The sequence below is a fragment of the Sceloporus undulatus genome, chromosome 1, assembly GCF_019175285.1.
Source record: "Sceloporus undulatus isolate JIND9_A2432 ecotype Alabama chromosome 1, SceUnd_v1.1, whole genome shotgun sequence".
Classification (NCBI taxonomy): Eukaryota; Metazoa; Chordata; class Lepidosauria; order Squamata; family Phrynosomatidae; genus Sceloporus; species Sceloporus undulatus.
In genome coordinates this window covers 105,797,647-105,816,263 of record NC_056522.1, presented here as the reverse complement: position 1 = coordinate 105,816,263, position 18,617 = coordinate 105,797,647, and the positions used below count along the sequence as shown (strand labels likewise).

The following is an 18,617-nucleotide window of genomic DNA, read 5'->3' as shown; positions in this document are numbered from 1 at the left end:
TATTATTATTATTATTATTATTATTATTATTATTATTATTATTATTATTATTATCCTATTGGCTGTGTGGCCATGTCTCTCATTTAAGTAATAGGTTTTAAAGTCATTTAATTCTGAGATTAAGTTCATTTTGAAATTTCAATTTAAGTCAATCATTTTAGTAAAAAAATTCAAATCAGATTACTGTTTTTGTTTTGTTAGATTTCAAAGGGTATTCATCCCCTAACTATTTTCAATCAGTTACTTCTCATTACTGTTAAATTTTAAACTCAAAAAACAATACAGTATGTGATTGACTATTCAGAACATATATAACATGAAACAATATGTAAAAAGGTTGGCCCTCTTAAGGAGCCCTGGTGGTGCAGTGCTTAAATGCTGGTACTGCAGCCACAATGTTCAATCCTAGTGGGGGACTCAAAGGTCCACTCAGCTTTCCATTGTTTTGTAGGTTGGTAAAATGAGTACCCAACTTGTTGCTGGGAATTGGCTTAAATAATGTAAACCACTTAGGGAGTGGTAGTTCATTGATAAGTGGTATAGAAATGTACTTGTTATTGCTATTGCAATTAGAACCAAACTACTTATTGCATCAAATGCATTGGCACGTGTAAAGCTCCCCTTCTTAAATAAGTTATGCAGCATGCATGGAGTGATTTTTTAAAAAACAAGAAAACTCCTGGAGAACAGGAGAAGTCCCAGCAGACTGGAGGAGGGCAAACATTGTTCCCATCTTCAAAAAGGGGGGAAAAGAGAATCCCAACAATTATAGTCCAGTTAATCTGACATCGATACCAGGAAAGATTCTAGAGCAGATCATTAAACAGAGAATCTGTAAACATCTAGATGGCAATGCCATAATCACAAAAAGTCAACACGGGTTTCAGAGAAACAAGTCATGCCAGACAAATATGATCTCTTTCTTTGATAAAATTACCAGCTTGTTAGATGAAGGGAATGCTGTGGATATAGTATATCTTGATTTCAATAAGGCCTTTGACAAGGTTTCCCATGACATTCTTGAAAACAAGCTTGTAAAATGTGGGCTAGCCAAGGCAACTGTTACATGGATTTGTAATTGGTTGACCGGCCGAACCCAGAGTGTTCTCAATAATGGCTCCTTTTCATCCTGGAGAGAAGTGACCAGTGGGGTCCCACAAGGCTCTGTCCTGGGCCCAGTGCTATTCAACATCTTTATCAATGACTTGGATGACAAAATTGGGGGCATACTTATCCAATTTTCAGATGACACCAAATTAGGAGGAGTAGCTAATACCCCAGAGGACAGGACCAAAATTCAAAATGATCTGAATAGACTAGAAAGCTGGGCCAAAGCTAACAAAATGAACTTCAACGGGGAGAAATGTAAGATACTGAACTTAGGGCAGAAAAATGAAATGCACAGATATAGGATGGGGGACACCTGGCTGAATGAAACTATGTGTGAAAAGGATCTAGGAGTCCAAGTAGACCAAAAATTGAACATGAGTCAACAGTGCAACGCGGCAGCTAAAAAGGCCAATGCAATTTTAGGCTGCATGAATAAAAGTGTAGTGTCTAGATCAAGAGAAGTAATAGCGCCACTCTATTCTGCTTTGGTCAGACCCCACCTGGAATATTGTGTCCAGTTCTGGGCACCACAATTTAAAAAGGATGTGGAGAAACTGGAGTATATCCAAAGGAGAGTGACTAAAATGGTGAAGGGTCTGGAAGCCATGCCCTATGAGGAACGACTCAGGGAGATGGGGGTGTTCAGTCTGGAGAAGAGAAGGTTAAGAGGTGATATGATAGCACTGTTTAAATATTTGAAGGGATGTCATATTGAGGAGGGGGTAAGCTTGTTTTCTGCTGCTCCAGAGACTAGGACCCAAAACAATGGATACAAGCTACAACAAAAGAGATTCCATCTCAACATTAGGAAGAACTTCCTGACAGTAAGGGCTGTCTAACAGTGGAACATACTCTCTCGGAGTGTAGAGGAATCTCCCTCCTTGGAGTCTACTCTACTCTAGTTTACCCAACAAGTAATATTTTTATGGGCATGAAGAGCATACTTTGGGGAAGAAGGGGAGATGTCAGTGTAATAGTAAAAGATTTAATGTGTTTATTAAATATTTAATAAAGCAGCCATGGTGACACAGTTAAATGCCAGTACTGCAGCCAAAACATTGTAAGTTCGATCCTGCAGGGCTCCAGGTTGATACAGCTTTCCATCTTTCCATAGGTCAATAAAATGAGAACCCATGTTGGGGGCAATTGGCTAATACATTATAAATGCTTATAGAGTGTTCAGCACTATAAAGTGGTATAGAAATGTAAGTGCGATTTCAGAATTGGGTTGCTGTAGTGCCACAAAAGGAATTTCTTAAGGTTTTTTTTTTTTTTTTTTTTTTTTGGCCATCACTGTTTCAAAGCAGTTTAGATTAAATGTGAACATATTCCTTTTAAGTCAGTATTGGCTCATTCTTAGTGATTGTGAAGAAAGTTCACTTTGTCATTGAAGTGAAACAGATGAGCAAAATAAGGTGGTGTCTAACCATTTTGAATGTGGGGTGTTTAGAAGATACATGCTTCTAAATCAGCTGGAAACCAGAGCAAAGCTGCACTTAGGGGCTAAAACCTGGAGCAAACAGAACTCAGGATAATCCAACTCAAGATGGAAGTTGCACATCTTCACACCTGCATATAACGTCCTGATGTGAGTGCTGGGCTGTGGCAAAGCAAAGAAATGAAAGTGTGACAACTCTAATGGATTTAATTGAAATATACACAAACCAGATAGTCCAAGGAGGCATTTAATAAAGAGGGCATGTGTGTGGGGGGTCTCCCTGATGGTGCTTTGACAATATATTGCTCACACACTGATGCACCAATGCCCTGAATAGGCAGTGCATCACATGTGTGACTGCATGGCCAATGAGAGGTGTGGCTTACTGATGGGATGGCATCTGGACAGACATGAGAGGTAATTGGGGGGTTGCCAGTGGTGTGTTTGTGGGATAGTGTGCATGTATGGTGTGGAAGCAACAAAAAAAATATTGTCTAGCAGCACGGTTTGAAGCTGCACCATGTGGTCAGGCCATGCTCACTTTGGAGTGGGCCATGTGGTCAGTGGGGTTTCGATCTGCTTTGGGGGAAAACAGGATTGAGCTGGTTCTCATTTAATTAACATTTTTGAAACAATAGAGAAGCCATAATGCAATTGCTTTTTATGTTTAGTAATTCTCTTGCAATGCTCTCAGAAGAATACAAAATATAGTATTTAAATTTTATCTATTACTGTTTTAATTTGGTATCAGTTCATCTTTTGGAGGGTTTAAACATAGGCAGGATGCCCATCTGTCAGGAGTACCCTGACTGTGTTTTACTGCATGATTCCATGTTTCTGTTATTAGTGATTGGGAAGAAATTCCTGTAGTTCACCTTTTCATTGGATCTGATTCAATCCACATTTTGTAAAGAATACACAATATATAACGCAATTATAGTTTTATCCTTTGTAATTCTCTGAATATTGCAATGCTCAGTATTTTGCCTGAGACCAAAAAAAAAAAAATGTACAAGACAGAATAAATCATACAAAATATAGGACTTAAAATTCTTCCACATCTATGCATTAGTCCATTTCAAATCTGTTCACTTCAAAAATGATCAGGCATTTAGAACCTGGACATTATGAGAATTCTGTTAAAGGTGTGCCCATTTTCCCACCCAAATGTGCAAACTGATTTGGAAACAAGTTGGGACAAATTTGTTGCTTCACTAAAGCAAAAATCTGTACAAACCAATAGAGGTAAGTTTATTTATTGCATTTCAAAATTCATTGATATCCCAGTAGAACTTGAAGGGTAGCTTTTCCATTCTCTCCTTAAAAACATTGTCAAACCTTTCACTCTGTGCAACTGTCATCGTGTTTTTCCAGTCTCCAACAGTACCTGGTACAGCATTGAGGGAGAAATGGAGATAAACGTGATTATAAGCATCCATTCTTCATGGGTGTGATGGAGTAGTGGTCCAAAATCATAATCTTTACTGTGGGAAACTGATGCTACTTGGTGTACCACCACCATACAACTGCCTACTGCCCCATGTCGATTGTAAGATCAGATGGAAAATTCACAAACTCCCAGAACACAGTAGCATGACTTCCTAGCATTCCCTGAAGTTGAAGAATAGCAATGGAAATAACTAATAATAGTAATAATAATAATACTTATTGTTGTTGTTGTTGTTGTTGTTATCCTGCCCCTCTGCATATTGCAATTGGGGCAGCTTGCAACAATTAAAACATGCAATCCACCCCCTTAAAATATCCCTCTATCCCACCCCCTTAAAATACAATTAAATAATTTACAATACAAAACATATCTTAAATTAATACACAACAAATTAACAATGAATTAATAATGAGTACAAAAAAAATCAGGGTCCAGCGAATTAGATGTTCTTTTTTGGTGGCTGTCAAACTGCAACAGCTGTCAAAATTCTTCTCCTTTCTGGAGAAGGGTGAGAAATATATTTACTGTTCTCCCCACAGGTGAACTATAACAAAAATTAAAATGCTTTGTCTCTCACAGGGTGGTGCAGTGGTGAGAATTTCCATTTGAATGTCAATTTTCTGGATGTTGTTATTGTCTCAATACTAAGCTGAACAATAAAACATCAGGGGTTGCAATTGGCAGTTGTTGTTGTGTGACTTCAAGTCATTTTCTTACTTTTGATGACCTTAAATGCAAACCTATTACAGGGTTTTCTTGGCCTGACTTGTTCAGAGGGGCTTTGCCATTCCCTTCCTCTGAGGCTGAGAGAGCATGAATTGCCCAAAGTCTCACAGTGGGTTTCTGTGATCTAGTTTGCCTGGTGCTTTTGGAGGGCATCTTAGATCATAATAAATGAAGGCAGACTAATACATATATATTTAAAACATGCAGGGGTAGCTGTGTTGGCCATTTAGAAAATTTAAGAACATATATATTGACAATGAGATGCTGCAATTCTGTGTTGTTGGGTTTTTTGTTTGTTTGTTTGTTTGTTTTTGCAAATGACTGGATTCAAATTTGTCAAGACTAAAACAGAAAATTTTACACAAATCAGGCGGAAGGTACAGTTAGACCTCCATATTCATGTGGAATCTGTTCCAGAACCAAAATCCACATATGTTCAAGCCCCATTACAATTAATGGCAGCGTGGTATGTGCACATCTGCTAGCATGGATGTGTGTACATGCTGCCATTAAGCAAAACAGGGGCTTGCTGTCTGTGGACAGTTAAATCCGTGGATGTCAAGTCCACCAATAAGAAGGGCAGACTGTGTCTTTTATGGAAAGGTATAGTTTTTTAAGAATATAGTGAAGACAAAGTGAGAACTGTTTTCCATTTTTGCTCCTTATGTGTTGCATTCCAACCAAAAAGATTAGTTGAAGAAGCATTCTGTGTAGCTCAGGAAACACCCACACACTAGGGTCCTCAGAGGCAGCTCCTTGGAAAGACTACAAATATTCATTCAGTTGCATTGCTCCTTATCTGTCAGAACTTGAAAACATTGCCTTTTTTTGATTGCAGATCCCATAGCTGGGTGGGGGATATAGGTGCGGTTGTCCAAAACTTTTCCAACTTCAAATTCTCTCTCAACACCCCTTCTCTCCGGTTCATACCATGCCCAACTTGAATCAGCTAACAATAGAAAATACAGTCTAGTGTGGTGTTTAATATGTTAGCAATTGGGTGGAAAGTTCTGAGTTCCCATCCTTGATACAATTTAAATTTACATTGTGGCTTTATGGCACTCAGTGTCAGAGTTTAAGGCCTGCTTTACAAGATTATTGGACTCAATCCCGCTCTGAACTGAACAAAGAATACAGATGCTCCATACAATTATGCATCTATTTCTTTTTTAAAGCTACTTTTGGGCCACTGTGTTATTTTATCATAACATTTGGCTCTCCAGCTATTGTTGGACTACAAGTACCAGCATTTCCTAGCTGATGTAGACAAAGCTGAGAACTGGGAGCTACAGTCAGCAACATCTGGATCATGAAGGCTTTGCTACTTGAAGGAGCAGACACACACACTTTACAATCTCTATATTCCCTTGAGTTTATGATCTAAGATGGCCCAAAAAGCATCAGGCAAGCCAGACCACTGGGTCAGAAACCCATTCGGTGACCAAGTCACAGTCTCTCAGCCTCGGTGGAAGGCAAACACAAATCCCCTGTGAGCAAATCTTGCTAAGACAACCCTGCAATAGGTTTGTCTTTGGGTTAAATCCAAAGTCAGAAATGACTTGAAAGAACACAACAACAAAGGCTTCCTGCTGCTTAATTTCTCATTTTAGTATTGAGACCATAAAACCATTCAGAACTAATTTCAAATGGACATTCTTTTGTCTTGTCAGTTCATTTGTAAATGAACCATCTGAAGATTCTCATGCCTAATCCAAGGAGGTAAGAAATGTCTCTGCTCATTAAATTTTTTTTAAAGGGGGGAGAAAACAAAATAGCAATAGCAAGTACATTTCTATACCACTTATCAGTGAACTTAAGCACTCCCTAAGCAGTTTACAAAGTGTAAGCTAATTGCCCCCAACAATCTGGGTACTCATTTTAGCAACCTTGAAAGGATGCGAGCCTGAGTCAAGCTTGAGCCCATATGTTTACCAAATTGCAATGAATGATCATCACATCCCAACTCATGAATGTGGTGATTGATTACACAAAATATACAGAATCCAAAATTAATGTTTTCTTGTCCTTGATTCCAAAATAGGTAATTTAATTCTTTCAGATGTTATATCTCCTGAACAGTAACATGTGTTCATGTTCCCCAACCTAGCTTTCCTTTTTGTGTCAAAAAGGCAAGAGTGAATTTCCCCTTTTGGAAGCCTGCTGGAATGTCCACTTAGTTTTTGAATAGATTTCAGTGCTGCCCTGCACAATTTAACATTTGAGTAAATGCTCCCCCCCCTCACAAAAAAAAAAAAAGTACTAGACTTCCAGCCACTTTTGGCTGTTCATTTATTTTGGCACTTTTGCCACTTGATGCAGCTCCCAGAGGGTTCTGGCACAGAAAATTGACTTTCATACTTATTGCAGTTGCTCAGCCCTCATTTAAATGCTTATAAACAAAACCATATGATACAGGCAAAATTTATAATAAAAGAGAATTAAAAGCAGAACAGTTCAGCACAATAAAACCATATGTATCAAAGCCTGAAAAATTAAAATGATTTTTCTATGTGCCTAAAATTGTGAGAATAGAGGTTAGCTAAGAATGTGGGTTATTCACACAAGCTCCACTACACTAACTGTCATTGGCCACTGACTTACCTTTGCGGAGAAAGCGTCCCTTGGTGAAATCTAGGATTTCAGGGGGCGTGTTTGTATGATTAGCTCTACGATCCATGCTCATTTTGCCAAATGAAGCTTTATCAACAATGTCATCCAACTCCTCTTCAGTCAGTCTCTTTCCTAGGAAGCTGCATATTTTCAATACAGAGCTTCCCAGATCCTAAGAGGAGAGAGGGATTTGCTGTGACACCATGCATAAATAAAGATCCCCACAGCCTAGTGGTGTCACCTGACTTGGTGACACCCAGTGGGGGGGCCTCCAGGAAGGCAGGGCCTCTGGTGCCGCACGCCACACAGGAGCGTGTGCACACACGGGGATTGCATATGCGGCCCAGCTGCAGCCTGGATGGGGTGTCCTAGGCCCCAAGAAGGCCCTGGGGGGTGGGCAGGGGACCAACCAGGTGTCACCCCCTCTTCTGGGGTGTCACCCGATATGGCTCACATTTCCTGCACCACCAGCCCAGTGACGCTACTGCCACATTCTACTCATTTCACAGATTGAACTGGACAATAAGAGCAGTTTGAGAAGAAATACAAAAGAAATAATTTTTTAATGTTAATCTGATTTAGTCTGTGGTTAAGGTAATAAGTCAGAATACATTTAGTTGTGGCTACATTAATGTTATTATTGTATTGTTTCAATAGCTTATAATTTTATAACATTGTTGTTTTACTGATTGTCTTAGCCACTTTGAGAGTCTGAAAAACAACCATAGACACAAATATTTGAAAGTTGGAAAATCTCTGTAACATTAAACAAGGAGATTGGTGGGGAAACAGAGGCAACAGCAGTGTTAGGTTTTAATTTGTGTATATTGAACTTCCATATAAACCCTCACTCCTCCAATGTTTTTCCAACTGTGGCCCTCTTCTGACCTTGTTTCCTTCCTGTGGCCCCCCCTGTCCTACTGGTAGAAAGGTAGCTATTTAAATGTTTTGCTTGTAAATAAAATGTTTTATTTAAAATTTTAATATATATCCTGGGGGGTTGGGCTGAGGGGCAATATGGCCCCTAGTTGAGATATGCTGCCTAAAGTATCCCTGGACTCCCTCAAAAATCTAGATCGTTTTGCATGGCTTTTTAACACTAAGTGGAAAAGCTGTGGCTTGCCTTACCTTCTTCATTTCTTCATACAGAAGGAAGAGAATATTCAAGTTGTTCCTCTGAGCAGCCCAGCCTTCTATATGGTCTAGCCACAAATTACCTAATACTTGTAAGAGAGATTAAATTTTAGATCAGTTGAGCATGGATTTTGGCATCATAGATTTCTGTGTTGTGTGAAGCAGTCCCAGTGCAGATCTGATCTAAGACAAATGATCTGGTCTAGCCATAAATTACCTTCTCCCCCCCCCCCAAGAACAGCTGGGGAGGCAGAGGCTGCACACTGGATGCTGGAGGGAGACTTTAAAAATCCCCACTTGTCCAAGAACACACCCCTCTAGATGAGACTTTGAGACTTCCTCCCACCAGCCTAAGAATAACATGCACTGCTAAAACAGAGGCTCCAGCACTGGACAGAGGCCTGGACCTTTTTCCTACTTGCCTTGTAACTTCAGTATTTAAAATGTATTTTGTATTTTTATTGATTTTGCTGTGCTTTTGTAAATTTGTTTTAATGATTTAAATATTTATTGTAACTGAGTGTTATTATTATGAAATGCTGGGGAGATGTAAGGGGACAGTATTATGTTGTTATTGTTTGTACTATGTATTTTATTTTCTGTTGTAATCTCACCTTGATCCATAGGGAGAGGTGGGAAATATAAATTAATCCTATTATTATTATTATCATCATCTAATATTTGTAAGAGACAAGACTAAATGTTAGAGAAGCTAGCAGCAGATTTTAGCAGCGCAGGTTGCTCTGATATGTGCAGCAAAGTTCCAGTGCAGCTTTGGTCTCAGACAGTTATCTGAATGCTTAAATTTTATGCAAGGGCTGTTGTTTCCATTGTTCAAAGTAAGGAGCAGCCTTCATGAAGATGACTTTTAGGAGGAAGGAACATAGACACATGTGTCTTCCTGCTGCCTTGAGACTCATACAGCACAGGATGCTCCCAATTGCTGGTTTTGAAGGAAGATTGTACATCCAATCTTGTTGGCTTTCAATCATGACATGGAGTAAGACACCATCTTCCCCGGTGCCTCAGGCAGCACTGTGTCATGGGCCGGTGTTTTCCCCCTCCTCCTCATTATCAGCTTGGGAATGATGCACATATAATGTACCCAATATTGTATTTGTTGAACTGATGAACCCACCCATTGAAACAAAAGATGGTGTACAATATTTTTATGCACAGGTATTTAGAGAACAAGGCTTGCTTTCTTTTCCTGAAACAAAACTGCCATGCCAGACAATCATGCTTTCTTTCTGCACTTAGAAGGATCAAATATGGCCAGCATTTTGCTCCATCTCTTCACTTGCTGATACATTTGGAAATTTGTACAGCTTCTGAACCACACATCCCCACACAGGATGCACTGCAGGAGTCAGAATGTATGATTACCAGTGCAATGAAATGCACCTTGGCTGACCCATCATTATGGCCAACAGAATGGCCATAACTGTTGCACAAGTGGAATCTGGTAGAAGGTACTCCTTGATACTGTAGGCATGTGGGACTCCACTCACACTTCAAGGATGCAATTGTTCCTTAAGTGGGCAAGGGGACAATTTCAGTCAGATCAGAGAAAGGGACTAGTTCCTGGACTCCCAAGACCCCCTTCTATTAGCATCACTTATCAGCATCCCTGCTAAGGCAATGCCAACTCAGGGCTGTGTGTTCCTCTTTTCCTAATGCCATCAAATTCTATTTCCCAGACTAAACACCATGCTCTCGTGGTCAGTTGCTTAGGAACTTTATAGTATTCCCATAGCTTTTCTTCTTTCTCTATTCCCTTCCATGTTAAATAAATCCAAATTTGATTTTTCTCCTCTGCCCAATATGTTGCCCACTGCATGTTATCTATGTTCAGAATGAGTTGCATTATGAAATTACTCCTCACTCCATATGCCAATTTTTGGGCAAACATTGTAAGTGATAGACAGGCAAAGATAACTGTCTATTCAAATCTGTTAATGCTTACCTTTACCAGCCAAAAACCTCTCCATAAAAATGTCAAAGTCTTCTACTTCTTCCATTTTGACAGACATTTTGGAAAAATGATAGTAGGAGACCAACACATCCTTTGGGTTTCTGGCCACATAGATAATCTGCAGAAACAATGATATTAAAAAATCTCTAGTTATGTCAAATATTCTGATCACCCAGAATTTTGGGGGCTGAGTGTGTGTGATATGTCTAAGGTTACCCAGGAGTTTCCCATGGCTGAGCAGGGAGTCAAATCGTATCTGCAGACCCTAAGGGACTTATCGCATGAGGTTAAAAATAGGTATTGTAACAGTGCTACAACGGCATGATGAGAATGGGAGGCAGCATAGAACACATCTTACCGCACAGGAGAATGCCGCTGCCAGAAGTTCCCATCATGTTCCGGATGTGTCCCAGAGGGGGCGATTTTCAGGAACGGTTTAGAAGCATTCCTGAAAATCGCCCCCTTCTGGCGGCGGCAGAGGTGTTCTCTTGTGTGATAAGATGCATTCTATGCTGCCTTCCATTCTCATCATGCACCCTTTGGTAACATGACAGGCCATTCTAGAGCCTGTGCGATAAGCTTAAATGTTGTGCCCATCCCACTGCTGTCCTGTTACTGTGCTGCATCTTTTCACTAAATCAACTCTCAATATTGCTATTATAGTGCAAATATAGAAGTGTGAAAAGGCTCTGCCAGTGTGACTGTTTTGACAGAATAGGACATTGTGGGGAGGAGGGGTGCAGAAGGAATGGGGTTGTGAGGTGAACAAGAGGGGAGAGTTGTGAGACTGAAGCTGAGAGATTGTGGTGGGAAACAGAAAAAGGGAATTATGAGCTGGGATCATTGGCAGGAAGGGATTCTTCAGTATTCATGTTGGGGGGGGGTAGTGATATCCATCAAGGGGTGTTTCACTCCTTACCCACTCCCCACAATGTGGAGGGGTACTTAAATAAACCAGCAGGCATGGAATTAGCCTTCTTTGGAATCACAAGTGGGAGCAAGAGAGGAGGAAAATCAGGCCTCCTCATGGTACTGTCTGTTATAATCCTGGATTGAAGGGGGGGCTTATCACACCTGGGGTTTTTTTAAGCAGACTAGTCACGCAAAAGAACAGAGGTGTGATAAGAAATGTTTTCAAAGTATGTTCCTGTTTCCTTTCATAATGCAACTACCTCAAGACAGGGGGCTGGTGTGATAATGTCCATAGACAAGAGGTAGCAAAATGACTTGAAGCTTTATTGTCTGTGGTTTTTGCCTCCATCATAAAGTAAAGCAAATGGAGACCCTTTTGTTTGTTTATGTTTCAGGAAGATTTTGTAGACTCATTGCTCAAGGGGAGAAGGGCCCTATATAATGTGCTGTATTGTCTGCTATTGACATTGGAACCAATTTCTGAAGGGAGGTACATCAGTGTTTTTGCTACTGTGTACACTTGAGTCGTTTCCAATTTATGGTTGACCCTAAGGCAACCTTATCCTGTAAGAAATAATTATTTCAACAGATTGATTAAGAAATAAAGCATCTCCTCTTGAACATTTTCCTGTTGCCCCATCATAACGTTTACATTATGTATGTCAGAAACTTTTACAATGGAAAATAACAGATGCTTCATCCTTTCATGTCTCTGATCATTAACCTTCTGTAGATGATTGAGCAGAGTGTTTGCTGCAGTTTCTCATTCTCAGAAGACCTTTGTATCTCAGTTTTTAAAATCCTTCTCACTCCAACATCAAGCCTTACCTTTCCAATTCCATCTTTTAATCCTTTTGGCACTAGATAATAGGGTAGATGGGTAGCAAAGAAACGAGGTGATGGACAATGAACATAATCTCTGTTGCGGACATTGTACTCCAGCCATGGAACTCTGTCTAACAGATCAGTGTCTTCAGTTCCATTTCGATGACCTTCATGAAAAATATGGCTCAAAATATTCTGTGTCCATATGGTGCCTGTGTGAATATGAACAGCCTGATTTAATGAATGCCCCTGTGTAAATATGAAAAGTCTGATTTAATGCATTCGCAAGCATCAACGTACCTATTACTTTCAGGGTAACATAAAGTTCATATTTATTTCTCAGATAACATACTTAGATTGCAATACTGTGAAGAAAACGAAGGAGGGACACGAAGGGGAGCCCAAGCAAATGTGGCTGAATCAGGTCAACAGCCATTAAAATAGAGAAGGTTCAGGATTTGGGATATGCCTTTTGAACAATATTGGTTGCCATGATCATTCCATGGCCCCCAAACACAGTCAGTTACCATGATTGTTCCATCTATTTATAAAGTAACATCATTTTTGGCAATTTCTGCAAAGAAACCAACAGTGTTTCTTTTTAATTGCCCTTTTAAAAAGCCCTAAATGAGGCACAGCAAGTGCCAGACAGTATTCTTGCTCTGCCATCTAGGCAGAAAACAGTCTCATTACTATAACAGTAACTAATAAATTGTTATTGCCCTGCAAAGGGGTGATGTTATCCATCCTTATCATGCACTCATCTGTACCTTTGTTAATGGGAAAGAGTCAGTACACCAGGGAGAAGATGCATTGCCATGGGTCATCCAGAAAAGAAAGGTCTGCAGCTGTTCCATCATCCACTGTTGTGGTCTTTCTTCTCCAAAAATGCTACCTGTGTGCCTACCTACTACCTGCTCAGAAGGATCATCTACATACCTGCAAGAACAAGCTTCAGGCTCCTTGGGAACTGTTTAGAAGCTGGTGACGCTGGTGAATCTTCCCTAAAAGGGGCTGCCTGGGTCGTGCACCGACTATCAGCAGAGTTGGTGCTTCTGTGGTGGAGAGAGGGCCAGTTATTCTGTTGGAGAGTTAAGCAGAGGATCTCCTCCCCTATTTATTTTAACCTTTATACAGAAAGCATGGGAATGGGAGAAGCCGTTACAACATTAATAGGTGCCAGGAGATATGGAAACAGAGCTACCAACACAGGAGAGGGGAGAGCCGCAAAATGGTGGTTGCCCCTAAACTGTCTCCCACCACAAATAGTCTGGATAGCCTTGGCAACAGTCCCCCTGGGCTGAAACTGTTGCTGCTTAGTGCCAGGTCAGTAGATGGGAAAACATCTTTGCTCCAGAATTTGATCTTGGATGAGCATGCTTATCTGGCTTGTATTACGGAGACTTGGCAGGGTGAAGCAGGGAAAGTTAACCTCTCCCACCTTTTCCAATTGGATATTTCCTTTTTTACCTGATTTTGGAAAAGTAACCAGAAAAATGTCACTGTCTCTGATTTCGAAATCCTCCAGTGAATCAATGTATTCTGGTGTAACTGTATCTCTGAGAAAATAGGATCCTTTGTGTTTGAACATATACTTGTCTGATGGCTCCATTCCTAGTACTGCTGACAAAATAGTATAAAAAGGACAATAGTTGTTCCAATTAGGTGGAATGAGAAAAAAATAAAAAAAAAATAAGAAAAACATTTTAATTGAACATTTTCATGAACTTCAATCAATTTTCCATTCTTCAGATATCGGGGGAAAAAACATTGTGGGGAGGGAACATTCCCAGCTTAGGATCCAAAAAGCTTTTGAATTGCTCAAAACAATGCAAAGTTCTAAAACTTGCTGACTTCCTACTAATAGATTTAGCTTCATAAAAGCTAAACATTCTGAATCTTTCTGAACATTCTGAATCTTTTTTTAAGCTAAAAATTTTAGGATATGACAAACTTTTTAAAACTGATTTTTTTTAAAAAAAAAAAGTTTAGATTTGATATCTAGTCACAACTAATGTATAGTCATTCAATTAATGAAACTTGCATCAACATTGTTGAGCAAGTTCCACTGATTCAATGAGCCCACTCTAGGTAGGAGCAGCATTTTGATTTATGCCACAGATCCTTAAATTAGTGGTAAATTTTGATAATACAAATAAAGCATCATTATACCTGACAAAGAACTTCTAATGAATTTTCTGTCTGCTGCCTACAAGATAAGGAAAACTTATTTAAAATGCAAATATCCTATGGGAGAAAATTGCATATTTACAGTCCTCCAAAAAATATAAAATAAGTAACAAGAGGAGTAGTCTATCAGTTTTCAGACTGCATCTTCTAAAAATGCTCATCCATTTTGGCTGACGCTTCTGGGTACTGAAGTCTAAGAGTTTCCTGCCTCATCTTAAACAAGAGTGCTCTTGCTAGGACTCTCATATAGCACACTGTGCATGTGTTCACATTGAAGCTATTCATAGTCAGATGTATGGGAGACCCTCTGGAATTGTGTTCTTTCCTTATTTGCACCCAGGCACAAGTATGTTCTAAATCTATGGCATTATTCAAGCAGAATGAACATGTATATTTTCATGTTAATTGAAGAGTGCATATTCAATTTAAGTAAACATGTAAGGTACAATCCCTATAGCCTCTTTGCCTCTTTGGAGCAATTTCCCAATGAAAACTCAATGAGGAACAGTATGTGAGTGAAGCAATTCTGAGGGTGAATGGAAGAATTTAGAGAATAATGAGAATTATCTACACTTGATTTGTTTGTTTGTTTTGTTTTTGTTTACTAAGCTAACACAAATACTTATATTTATGCAGCACTTACCTTCTAAGTTTTGTTTCTAATGTCAGCAAAGGTTCTGCTGCTGTTGCTGCTTGGACTATTCCAAGTTCCATCGTGTTAGGTATTTTTTTTTCTGAGAACTATCCAAATACTGGAATTAAAGGTTGATCCCTAGTAAATCATTACATAAACTGCCACATACAAACTGTTTAGTTCCTGTTTAATATCAAAAAGAGAACATGTAGGCAGGAAATGTCAAGGGTTAGAAACTAGGTAAAAACTGATTGACTGGACAGTTGGATACTTCCAATCAACTACTCAGTGTTTGTGCTTAATGTTTTCAAACCTTCTCTAGTCATATCAACTCTGTTCACATATGTTTAGTATAACACAGGTTGAATTGAATGCTCAGTCAACAAATCAATCCATGAAATATTCAAATCAGCCAACACCCTTTCAGAAAATCTGTTATTTTTATTTAATTAAATCTTTGATCTTTATGTATACCACTTTGAAATCTTCTTGAAGGCACTGTGAGCTGAAACAGACCGCCAAGTTAAGCCTTCTGGGAAGCTTGGGAGCACAGCGTTTACATGCTACATGTTCCTGAGCTGCTTCGAAGCTGCACGGAAGCCACATGGAAGCCACCCAGTTGTACATAAGACAAATTCATGATGATCCAGTGCCATGGTGTTTACATGCCACATACTGCCAAAGAGTCACAATGCAGGTGAAAAATTGGCTTTTTGTCACCTGAAAAAGGAGTGGCTCTTTGCTGCTCCTTTTTTGGGCATCTTCAAGGCAGCTTGGCAATCCGCCTTTGGAAGGGGCGGCTTCAATCCACCAGTCTATTTTGGCCTTGAGTCTCACTGATTCTACTCTTCTCAGCAAGGAGTCACCCACCACCACTACACACCTTCTCCAAGGCTTAAAAGTGGTTGCTCCACGCGGTGGTGCTCCCAGAGTCCCCTGCACTTTCCCTGAGGACTATCCCTCCTGCTCTTCCTTATCATCCCTGATAAAGGAGAGAGCATCAAATCAGTTCTGTAGCTGCAAGTTCCCTGGTTTACCTACTTCTGTGTGTGACATTCCTCTGTCTATCTCCTGTTATCATGCTCTGTGAAGAAGCTGGAGATTCAGTGTCTGTGCCAGCCAAGACTGCTGCCAGTGAGGACAGGCAGGAATCCAGCACCAGTGCAGCAGAAGTTCCTGCTACCTTGGGCACTAAGAAGAAAGAGGAGGCAGACTTACCTGTGCCTTCTTTCAACCAACAAATATCTGAAAGAGAGACTCAGCATCACTCACAAAAAAATTATAACAAACACTGAGTAATTGGGGCACAACTGCACTAGAGAGGTGGAGATAAAAGCCTGGAAGAACACTAAAGCTTTTGTCAGAGGTTAACTGACATTCCTGGTGGAAAGCACTCTGTTGTGGACTCTTTGTTTGCCTGACTCTTCAGATTGGATCTTTGGACCTTTGCCTGACCTTTGCTGTCTCTGGAACCCTGAACTTTGGACTGATTGATGATCCCGGCTCTCTGGACTCCTGAGCCCTTTGGTATGCTCTAAAGACCTTGCTTTGTTCACTGTGGACATGTTTGACTCAGATTCCGTGTCTTGGTTGCAACTCTATCTGATAACTAAGGCTGTTGCTACCTGTGGATGTAAAGCGACCTCCTCCCCAACAACTTCCTGTGTGTGTTCCCCAACCAGGACAGACCATTCCATTCTGTCCAGGAAAGCCTCTTGCTCCCTAATATGCCAAAGTGTAGATACCTGGACCTCCAGCTGCTTAACCTTCTCTACCAATAGGGCTATCAACTTGCACTTGGTACAGGGAAAGTTCCCCACATCCTTAGGCAAGAAGACAAACTTCCCACAAGTGTTGCAGGTGACTGCAACAACTCCCTTACTGTCCATATTGAGAAGTCTTATGTAGGCACTGAAGCAGGACTGTTGGCTCTCCCCTCAAAAACTCCCCAGTTGAACTCCCACGTAAAGGACCCCTATAGGCCTGGCCTTTTCACCAAGCTCTGTCAGCAAGCTCAAGAGAGTGACGCTATAGCTATATAGAGACCTCCTGGCTCCTAGCTCCTTTCCAAGGCAGGTCTCTGGCTCAGCTCCTCTGAGCAAAAGTCCCCATAAGGCTTTTGAAGAAGAAAAGGGGGGGGGAGTAAAGGAGAGCTTCTCAAACACAGCTCCCAGCTCACCTTCTGCTCTGTGCTCTCAGTCTTCCTTGTCTGTGAAGATTCACATCATACTATGAGGTGCACACCTCTGGCAGCAGTTATAAAGAGCTAGGTTGCTAGCTCTGCCCCCAGTGACTCACAGAAGCCCACCCTTCAGGAACAAGCACACTCACCCAGGCTTTTAAAAAAACCTCACCCAGTCAGAATGACCGCCCAGAAACGGCTCTCCTTCTTGTCCCTGTGCAGAGAGTGCCTTCAAGTCATTTCAGACTTATGGTGACCCTAAGGTAAACCTATCATGGGGCTTTCTTTCTTCTTTATCCTTCTTTAATAATTGTACCAAGGCTGTGATGTTTGATGGTAGTAGTATGGTGACATCCGCATATCCTAGATTGTTGATATTCCTTTCTCCTGTCTTTACTCCTTTTTTGAGTCTAAGCCTTCTCTTCATCCTTTATTATGGCTTCTGACTATATTTCTACTGGTTCTGGGTCCATTATATTTGATAGCACCAATCTATTTCTTATATTGTCAATCACTTCTCTTGAGATATTGTTCAGATCATATTTTGGTATAATGACTGGTTTTGATTTCTTCTTCAGCTGCACTCTTACTTTTGGCACAAGTAATAATAATAATAATAATAATAATAATAATAATAATAATAATATAATTTATTTATACTCCACCCAATCACTAGGAATCCGGGCGGCTTACAACAGTAGGGAAATACAGAGCAATAGCAATAAACAATAACAATACACATAAGATAATAAAGAAATATAACATAGCAATACATAGCAAAAAACATAATAACAACAACAATAACAGTAATATTGTAGCAATTCAATCATGACAAAAGCCTAACACTGATTATTACATTCAAGTAGTTTGCGATCTGTGCCACAGCCAGCCCCTGGTCTGGTCTTAGCCACCAGAATGGAATTTCTCAATCTTTTGCTTCTAATTATGTAATCTATTTGGTTTTTGCATTGGCCATCACCCATATGTATAGTCTTTTTTTCTAGTTGTATGAAAATAGTGTTTGCATTGAACAGCTTGTTGGCCTCTATTAGACGCCCACCTGCTTCATTTCTTTTACCAAATCTGAATCATCCTACTGTTTTCAATTCTTCTTTGCTTCCTACTTTAGCATTCCAGTTACCTATGATCAGCTTGACATCCTGTGTTGGTGTGTTGTCAGTTTCATCTTGGACTCCTTCATGGAATCTCTCAATTTCTTCTTTGCCTGCCTTTGTGGTTGGAGTATATACTTGAATTATGTTGATATTTATAGGTTTCTTGTAGAGCCTTATTGACACAATTTGGTGTGACTTTGTATTGTATCCTTTTACAGCGTGCCCGCACTGTACATGGGCTCACCATACGCGGATTTGAGGTTATGCAGATGGCAAGCCCTTATATGGCAAATGGGGTGCACCACGGGGGGTGGGA

General features: G+C 40.2%; 1 pseudogene; it reads right to left on the bottom strand.

The window, feature by feature from the left end:
* Positions 1-15,099, bottom strand: part of LOC121919094 — a 46,787-nt pseudogene extending 31,688 nt beyond the window's left edge.
* Between the last annotated feature and the right edge of the window lie 3,518 nt (positions 15,100-18,617).